Here is a 10,738-nt window from a genome sequence, read left to right as displayed (position 1 = left end):
TTCAGTATGTGGACCTAGAGTACAACACAGTAGAAGGTGAGCAGGTGGCACTAGCTCACTAACTTCTGACCACGGCACCCGGATTCATGGTTTATAGACACACTGCGTTGGACTGACTGTGATAGGTTGACTGTGTTGAACTGGTTGTGGTAGGTAGACCATATTGAGCTGACTGTGTTAGGCAAACTGTGTTGAGCTGTCTATGATTAGCTGACTGTTTTCATCTAACTGTATTGAACTGACTGTTTTAGATTTACTGTGTTGAGCTGTCTGTGGTGAGCTGACTGTGGTGAGCTGACTGTGGTGAGCTGACTGTGTTGAGCTGTCTGTGGTGAGCTGACTGTGTTGAGCTGTCTGTGGTGAGCTGACTGTGGTGAGCTGTCTGTGGTGAGCTGACTGTGTTGAGCTGTCTGTGGTGAGCTGACTGTGGTGAGCTGTCTGTGGTGAGCTGACTGTGGTGAGCTGTCTGTGGTGAGCTGACTGTGTTGAGCTGTCTGTGGTGAGCTGACTGTGGTGAGCTGTCTGTGGTGAGCTGACTGTGGTGAGCTGTCTGTGGTGAGCTGACTGTGTTGAGCTGTCTGTGGTGAGCTGACTGTGTTGAGCTGCCTGGCTCTGTTCTGAACACATCCATTACAGAGTTAGCTGATTAAACTACAGAACCCACAGCACACTGACAAGGCGCTGGCTGGAATGTTCTTCGTGTGATGGAGATGACATGGAGATTTACGGAGGGATTGGGAACCAGTGGAGAACTGGGTGACTGCGTTTGGAGTTTGGGGTTCTCAGGGAGCAATGATTAGGAATTTTGTAAGTGCTTGGGTGTGGCAGTGTGTCTATGGATATGTGCATGTGTGTGGACGTGCATGCACATGTCTGTGCGTGAATGTGTGCGTATGTGGGTGTGCACATGTGTATCTGCTTGTGCGCGTATGTTGGTCTGTGCATGTGTGTCTGTGCATGTGCGTGTCTGTGCATGCATGCATGTGTGTCTGTGCATGTGTGTCTGTGCATGTGTGTCTGTGCATGTGTGTCTGTGCATGTGTGTCTGTGCATGTGCGTGTCTGTGCATGTGTGTCTGTGCATGTGTGTCTGTGCATGTGCGTGTCTGTGCATGCATGCATGTGTGTCTGTGCATGTGTGTGTCTTTCACTGAGATTTCAGCTTCAGATGAAATTGTGACATTTTTACCGAATCAGAGGCACAGATCACCTGCAGCTCACCTCTCATGCATACACACACACACACTCTCACACTCGCTCACACATACACGTAGGTACACACCCAGGTGCTTGTACAATGATAGGTCTTGACCGCACTGATGCCGCTGAGATGTCATTGCACATTACATTGTTTCATAATAAAAGCCTTTGCATGTTTTCATTTTTTTTCTTTCTGAATATTTTTCCTGCTGGTCTACTTATGTTAACTTTTTCAATCATTTTTCCTGTCTTGCTTATGATGTTAAAGACCCTTCAACTGCAGATCCAGAACTGACTGCAGCAGACGTTGGTGGAGATGCATCATAGTTAGGTTCACTCCGCTTCTAGGAGATGCTGAAACACAAGCAGCAGGAGGAGACAGAGCTCCTGCAGAAACAGCAGGAGGAGGAGGAGCATAACAGGTCCATCAAGAGTAAGTACTATGGAAATGCAATAATACTAACATAACTAATAATGAATGTTAGCCTTTAGGCTCCAATAAAAGTGATACTAATATATGTATAGTACTATATATATTATATTTTATATATTCAGTAGTAATTATGTAGTATATACAATCTGTGTTATATCCAGCAGTAATGATACTTGCTCTGGCAGATATGAAAATGGCCTGTGAACAGGAGACAAAATCTCTGGAGGAAGAACTTGAGAAGCTCAGACTGTCACTGCAGGTAGAGATCCCTTATAGTGTCAGTACACATCCACCAGTACCTCCACCTTTCACTTATAACGTCAGTACACATTCAGTACACATTCCCACCTTTCCATTGTACTGGCTGTAGTGATGATTCGTGTGTGTGGGTTATACCAGCCCATAGAGGAGGACATTATGAGTCTGAAAGTGGCGCTGGAGATGAAGAACCAGGAGATCAAAGATCAGCACGATCATCTGGTAAAACTTTATACTCTGTTTATATACTATATACTCTGTATGTAGTACCTGGTTTAACACTATATCCTCTGTATATATACTATATACTGTTTATGTAGTACCTGATTTAACACTATATCCTCAGCTTACTCTAGTCTCCAGATGTGAAGAAATTAAACAGAATGTGTATCTGTGTATATGTGCGCACCTGTATGTGTGCCCCTGTGTGTGTGTGTGGAGAAGCATGTTCTGGTTCTCCTGCAGCAGAATGCAGCACTAATTGCCAGGAAAGACCTGCATGTTGCCAAGTCCAGGTCTCTACACCTCTGCACTGTTTCACTCACACATCAGCATGTGGTATTAGCAGGACTAAGACCTTTAAGGGAGACTCCTTTAAACCTTTAAGGGACTAACCCAGTACTTGTTTTCTTCATATCGCTGGGTTTGTCACCTTTCATCACAAGAATCTGTAGCACTCAACCTGGTAAAACTATGCACTCTCTATGTATACTATATACTCTGTACCTGTCAAGTTGAAATCAGCTCACAATCAAACTCATAAACATATATATCAACTTATGCTAGTGTATCTACAGATGTGAAGAAATTAAACAGTATCTGTATGTCTGTATGTGTGCCCGTGTTTGTGCGTGTGCATGTGTGTGTGCGTTGTCATCAGGCCCAGAAGAACGTGCTGTTGGACAAGCGTGTTCAGGTCCTCTAGTAACAGAATAGCACCAGAATGAGAGGATAGGCCTGCATCTCGCCAAGTCCAGGTCTCTACACCTATGCACTGTTTCACTCACACATCAGCATGTGGGATGAGCAGGACTAAGACCTGCAAGGGATTTAACCTTTAAGAGATAATCTGTTCAGAACATCCTAAAACATTTTAAGAAAGTTCTTAAGGGCTATGGTAGTGTTATTCAAATGAGTTCATGAAAGTTTGTAAGGGTTACATTAGGGTTGATCGAATGAGATCATTCCATATGACCTCTATAAGGCTTCATATAATAAGCGCTGTTAGCCTCACAGATGTACTATATCTGTAGCCTTTAACAGCAGGCTACGCTTCACACCACGTCTCTTCTGCCCTCAGGCGGTTGGCGGAGGAGATGCCTAAACTGCAGGAGTACCTGGAGAAAGAGGACATCGAAAAGAAGCTTCTGAGCCAAACCAATGAGGAGCTGCCCTGTAAAGAAAATATAAATATCTGTAAATATCTGTATAATATGTAAATAAAAGGAAGATGTGGTTGTATAGTGTAGTCGTTTGATTATAAATAATCTCATAATAATCTTATCTACAAATTCTGCAGGAGTACCTGGAGAAAGAGGACATCAAAAAGAAGCTTCTGAGCTGAACCAATGAGGAGCTGCCCTGTAAATAAAATATAAATATCTGTATAATATGTAAATAAAAGGAAGATGTGGTTGTATAGTGTAGTCGTTTGATTATAAATAATCTCATAATAATCTTATCCACAAATTCTTTTACATTTACATAGTAACATTCACTCATATACTCAAATTCCATATGATACATAGAAAACGTCCACCTCATCTATTTTAGCTTTTTCCTGATCAATAATACAAAAAAAAAGAAAAGAAAAAAAGATGAACAGCACCCTCTAGCGATGAACCTCAATTATTTCAAGATAACTTTAAAACATGGCTAGGTTAAGTCGGCGTTTAAACAAAAAATGCTCAGATTAACTTGTGTCTCATGGCACGCAGCTGAGTTTAAAATGAAACACAATGAAATCAAATTAAATTGACCCAGCTGCAACAAGCTCAGCAACCACATTTAATTTCACTGATTGGTCAGTTAGCCAGGCTATACAAAACAGGCTATTGTTAGAAATTCTGCACATGTGCTTCGCTTAGCTTCACAGCTCACACTGCTTATAATTATAAGATAACGTATCCACGTTCGTAATAACGTGGTGAAATCTGCCAAAAATGCTGAGACTGAGCATAATAAATAATAAGACAATCTGAGCACTTAGTCCACATATTTCTAAATGAGAAGAAAAAGTTCTTCCAAACAATATAAAGCACACAATTAGTAACATTTCAGGCACATGAGTGGAGGAACTAGCAAATTCTAAATAATGAAATCGAAGCTGATAAAAATCCATGAAAATTTAAACTGGCCATGAAAAAATGCTTGTGAATTGAAAATGTAAGTGAGATGATTAAAACAGTCTTGATTTGATATGTTTTTAAAAATCAAATATCAAGTTTGATCATTCATGACCAAGGGAGTTTCTATGAGGGTGTAAACAACAAATGCATGTGAACTAAATACTACAGTGGTATATAATTAAATAATTTGAGTAACTTTGTGTCACGTCATTTAACGTTTAACTCAAGCCGTTTGTGTTACCGGACTCTTTTATCACTTAACATTAGTAACTGTTTTAGTTGCCTTGTTTATCCAATAACATTCATTAATTAATCAATCCATGGTTTAACCCAAGCAATTTTCCTTACTTCCGCCTCTCGAGGCAAAATGTCAATCAGAACGTTGCGCCCGCAAACTTCAAATAAACGATAAATAAGGCAAGTAATAAAAATGGATAAAGTTGAAAGATAAGTTGATTAAACCTGAGTCAAATAAAACTACTTATCAGTCAAAGCGTCAATTCATATGCATTTTATTGACTCTAAATTTAATTTACGTGCATTTTAATCAGCCATATTTTTGGTGTACAGACCTGAGTTTTGTCGTTGAAGAGAATAAAAGAATCCGTCTGCAGGCTGAGATGGTGTTGGGGTGACCCGGATATGACATTTGCCAGGCTGATGACATATCACGATATTAATTGTGAGATTTCCTTACCATCTTTGCTCTTCGCAGAAGGGCACAGTGCGGTTTACAGGGCACAGTTTGACCTTTTAAATAAAACTAGAAACACACTTCCTGGCCCAAGAGGTCACACAGTCATGCCCAGCAAGGTTGCTTTAAACGTGGGCACACTTCAGACCGTTTCACTCTTTAAAGCACCACATTTCAAGGCCCAAGAGGTCACAGAATCATGCCCATCAAAGTAGCTCTGGGCCTGGGCACACTTCACGCAGTTTGACCATTTAAATAAAACTAGAAACAGACTTCCAGACCCAAGAGTTCGCACAGTCGTGCCCAGCAAAGTAGCTCTGGGCCTTTGAACACTTCACGCAGTTTGACCCTTTAAATAATACTACAACCAGACTTCCAGGCCCACTTTAAACCATTAAAGGGTAAGGTTTCAGATTAGAACAAGGATTGACAGTTTAATCTCAGAGTAAATGGCTAATCTGGTTCACTCACTTAAAATGATTGAGCACAATTGGGAGGGTCTCAGAGAGCTGGTCCATTGAGGGATATTTGAATCTACAGAAAAACAATTGCACTGGGTGAGTTATAATTCTGAGGGACGCCATTGATTCTCCAGGATTTGAACCTGCTAAACCTAGCTATGATGTAATGGGAGCCACAGCCAGCAATGTAGCATGTGAACGCTAAGAAAGAGGTTCAGGAATAAAACCCTGGTGCATGACAAGCTGGTGCCACCTAGACATGCTGACAGTCAGGGCCTCCAGATGTTAGTTTAGATGGGCACCAACTCCATGACAGAGTTGTCCTGTCTGGCTGCCAGGAAGGAGCGGTCTGAGGGCAGACGGAGGGCTATGGAGTAGGTTCGGATAAATATACATATTGGAAAAATTGTATGGGGTATCTGAAGGTCACATTTTAGATTAGGTTTAACCTTGGGATGTCTTTCAGCCCCTGAAAGAACATTGTGGCATGTGGTGTACTCACGGTCACCCAGCAGGGAATATGCTGGCACCCTCATGTTGCTCGGGAGCGTTGACCTGACACACGGCAAAGTGTTGCATGATTTCCTGCATGTCCTCATCATAGAACAGAGAGGCGAAGCAGGTTTTGTATGCAGACATGCATGCCAGGGTCATTACAACACAATAAATGAAGCTTATGCTAAGCTTTAGACTTTAGAGCAATAAGCTACATGCCACAAGCTACAATATTACAGTACAAATATTCTGGCCTTAGATATTTCACGTTCATGTTTATGATGAGAGCAGAGTCTTACGGTTCATTCCGATGTTTCCGATGTCATGGTAGGTGAGGATGACAGCTCAGTTTTCCTGGGGATACCTGCCATGGTGCAGCATACAGTGCCAAAGGGGATCTCCACATTGTCCTCCTATAAGACCCAGGTGGGGTATAAACGAAACCATTTATTTATCATTCATTATTAAACAAGTTCATTTGTTTACAAAAGATCATGTTTGACTCAGAAGACACATGACAGTGCTTGAAAACATATGCTTCATGGGTAAAAGCATTAGCCTATTGTGAAAAGGTAGTGCTACTTGCCACAACTTCACCCCAAAATGCCCTGTTAAAATCCTTCAGACAAAATACAGAGAAAAATAGATTTTGGAGTGGGAACATTTCATTTTGGATGTGAAAAGATCCATCCCATAGGCTTTATTCTATTAACAGTACTCAATGTCTGAAAATACAGCCTTATCTTTCCGGACACAATGGGTCCATACAAAAGGCATCATCGGACGTTACTTCATCAGCCTCCAATAGAGGGTTATAGAGGGTCTGTGGGTTAAGAAGCAAAAAATCTCAGTACAAAGTTAGATAAAACTTGGTTGTAAGGTTGTATTAAACAAGTATTCTCAACCTACCCTTTTGCCATTATCCCAAAAGGTGACGAGCAAAGATTCTTCGCTAAATCGATTCCCTGTCTGAATACCTTCTGCATTGCTGGTGCCATGTATATGGGATTTCAGAGATTCAGTACAGACCTATTTGGATATTAGGCTGTGCAGTTCCAATTTAGAATATTTGCAGTATGTTTTGGATGTTACAGCTGTTTTGCTGACGGACCTTCTCTGTTTGAAATGCATCAAAAATGATCCCTATTACTAAGCTGCAAGGCTATAGAGACTAAAGACTAAAAAGACTGTAACGGTGAGCGTTAAGGAGGCGGATGCATGTGTGGAGAAGAGCGAGATTTATTAGGGGCAAATCCAGAGTCGTAGTTGTTGAAGTTGTCCACACATGAAGGCAAACAGGGAAAGCAGGCTATAAGAGAGGCTAGGAAAAATAGTCAGACTAGGAAGGACGGAGTACAAATTAATAGATACGTGCTTTCAAACACATCCATACAAACATCAATTTGACAGCCAAAACAGGGAGCAAGACCGGTTTTAAATACATAAACTAATGAACACTAAACAAGGAACAGGTGCAAATCATGAATGGTGAAAACCAAAACAAGCACTGGAACTGAATGGAGAAAGAATCATGACAAGGAAACCATGGAACATGGACGATAGAAGGGACCAACCAAGACAAAGTGTAAAGAGACTAAAGATTCAACTGTACCTTGTTCTGGAAAATGCAGTAGTAATCCACCACCTACGGTTAGAGTTAATTCACCCTATTGTCTCCCAACTTTTGAACTGCTGAAGTGTGTCAAGTGAAATAACATTTAGAGGCTTGCGCTCACCTTTAAAATAGCTGTAGTGACGTCATAGGCATTGTGACGTCATAGACATTGTGACGTTACTACAATGTTGCGCTGACATTTTGGTCATTGGGAAAATAAGTCAAAAGTTAAAAAAATATGTGAAATCCCTATTTTTTGCGGCAGCTGAGTACGTAGCTGATAGATGGGTACAGTTATAGACATTTCTTACAGTTTTCCAATACAAGACGAAGTCCCTCCATGCAGGCACCACGTGGATTTTTGACAAAGATCGAGACATTAAGTGTTCTGAAATGCATGTAAGCAACTGTACAAAACCCCCCCAAAAAACTGTAATACAGAGAGAGGTCGGTAGAGTAGGCAAAACTGTCATCAAGTAAAATTACTGTTACTTTAAAATAATAATTACTGAAGTAGAAGTAAAAGTAGTCATTTAAATTATTACTTAAGTAAAAGTAAGAAAGTATCTGTTGCAAGAATATTTTAGTAGCAAGTTACTTCACTGGAACTCATTCAATAGCATCAGGCAACAATATATAAACAAAAATCTCACCACCTAATAATCTTGTAATTTTTTAGGGCCCGTCAGTCGTAGCCACAGAACCCCTCCACCCCCCGCGCCCCCGTCCCGCTCTCCATAAATGTGTCCAGTGCCGCTAGTCCCATCAAACACTCTTCCAGCATCTCTACCAGCTTAATATTAAAGAACAAAGTGTTTGAAATCGTTGCCCATTCACTTTATGCAATAGAATGCAGAATAAACTGCTACCCATTGAATTTGTGAAATGCAAAGTGCTGTAAATCAGTGCTCATTCACTTTGAGAAGTACAGAACAGAATAAATCTGGGTGCATCACTTTGTGAGAAGTACAACACAGTATAAATCAGTGCTCATTCACTTTGTGAAGTAAATTATAGAATTAAACATTGCTCATTCACTTTTGAAAGTACAAATGATTATGATACAGTGCTCATTCACAACACACAGAACAAATAATGAAAAAAGGAATAAATATAAAACTATATACAACTATTTACAACGGGGTGAGTGGGCTGGTCAGCAGATCACTGAACCTGTCCAGCATCTCCTCTTCATCTCCTCCATCCACTGCTCCACGGTCTTCCTCGCTACTGCCATGCAGAAGTGCACCCCACGAACACGGCTGTGGCCGAACACAGACGCAGGTTCTTGGTCAGTGCCAGCCTCCCAGCCTCGGCTGACCCTCTGACGCTGCTCTCTGGACAACGTCTGGTTCCAGCCCTTGGGCGTAAGCACCTTAAACAAACAAACAGACGCATCGTGAATATGGGCTGGGTGTTTTCCTGAACTGAAGACAAAACCACCAGAGGCAGGGTGATGCTGCTCACCTCAGCAGCGTCAAGCAAATTTATGTCGTTAAGTGCAGCTCTGTTAATGAAATAAGCAGATGAAATGAAGATGACACAGTTTTAGCCAACAAAAGGGAAGAGCACCGCTTAACATGCATTTAGCGATTAAGTGCAGAATGAATTAATGACCGTGTGTTGTGAAATAGAGACGATTCTATCACCACCATCTCGCATCACCTACCTTACCGCTTTCACGTCCTTCCCATTATAGCTGCATTACAATGCATCACAACAAAACAAGTTACAGTCAGGCCAAACAACAAGACAGAGCTTCAATTTTATACTTGTGTAGTTCACTCAGTCCATTCAGCAGGACAACTCACCTTCAGTGTCCAGTTCCACGGACACAGCCAGCAGCTCGGCATCAGATGACTCCTGTGCGTGGCTTCTGGCTGTGGAACTCCGACAGCTGGAGGAGCAGACTGGTGAATACGAAGGAGCAACTTCAGACAGCAGAAAGGAGTCATACGCCTCTCCCCACACAAGCAGTAAAACCTGGAAGATGGGACGCAGGTGCCAGAGCAGGCAAAGATGGGGAGGCGGTCGCCACGGTTGCGGAGCGAGTCTGTGGCCGGCCGCAATCGTTCGCGTCTCTGCGCTGGATGTACTTTTGCAGCGCTTCCATCTTCCTACCAGGCCTGACCTTCTGCCGCCGGACGTGGCTGGATTAACAAAACGCCGCGTGCAACTGCAAAACGTTCCACCGCTGCTCTGTTTGTTTTGCATGAATTCAGTACCTACCTCCTTGTCTCCCTGTCTGTGTCCTCAGACAGGTCCCTGTACGACACGCTCTGGTGCTCTCCAAAGCCAACGAGCTTTATACTTTATAAGTTCCGTTCCTTTGTAACCTAACGCAAAATATGCAAGCCTTTGGTTACCACAAAATGGACATTACTCTCGTAGCAATGTTCCTGAATAGAGGATTCTGTGGTTTCTGTTGGGCCATGAAGAGTTAATGTCTTTGAGTGACAGCAATTCTCACCAAGGTGTGAAGGGGGAAGGGGAGGCGGGGCTATCAAATTACTTCACAACCAATGTCCAAGCACGAGCGGCGTGATTGGCAGGTTTTTCAATAAAAAGAGAATGCTTGCACAAAAATGTAGACGCCTCACTTGCCTTGTTTGTTTTTCCCTTTAGTTACTTATAGCGCTGCGTCCAGTGGCGAGCGCCTGCATGTTATAATCAGGTTTTAGGGCACTTTGGAGATATCTAGCACACCTAGTAGAAAATACTGTGTAGCTACGTAGTAATTTCATATCTGTGCTAAAAATTGTTAAATTTATTAGACATGATCCTGGTGAATCAGGAAAAATAGAGCACGACTAAAAATGAATCTCCAGATTCAGTACGGTACACAGATGACATTATACTGACTGCTCCAAATACGCATTTTAAAACCCCAAAATAAAAGTTCTTTATTTATTTATTTGACATTTTCTTCTGTATTAGATGAGCTGAAATGGTATTTGTTTTGACATGTATTTACTTTGACATGTCTGTGTCCCAGTGACATTGATATCACTGATCAATTTAAAACAACCACCAGTTCAGCAGTTCACAGCAGAAGACAGATCCACCAGATGGAGGACAAAGAACTGAAAATCTGACTGTCTGTCCCCGTTGTCAGTATTCAAGAAAGTAAAAAGAGCAGAGAAACAACCGCTCTAAAGTGAAAAGAGAACAACTGAAAAGAAAGATAAATAAAACAGACCTGCCCTCTGTGTCTCTGGCTGGGTGCTGCCTGTGT

The 10,738-nt window shown here is 41.8% G+C and overlaps 1 pseudogene; it reads right to left on the bottom strand.

Moving 5' to 3' along the window:
• Positions 1-8,659: 8,659 nt before the first annotated feature.
• LOC113590403 (polymeric immunoglobulin receptor-like) overlaps positions 8,660-10,738 on the bottom strand; it is an 18,341-nt pseudogene continuing 16,262 nt past the window's right edge.

Source organism: Electrophorus electricus, chromosome 10, assembly GCF_041902795.1.
Source record: "Electrophorus electricus isolate QZ-2024a chromosome 10, ASM4190279v1, whole genome shotgun sequence".
NCBI classification, from domain to species: Eukaryota; Metazoa; Chordata; class Actinopteri; order Gymnotiformes; family Gymnotidae; genus Electrophorus; species Electrophorus electricus.
Note: the sequence above shows the minus strand (reverse complement) of the source record. Positions and strands in the feature narration are given on the sequence as shown.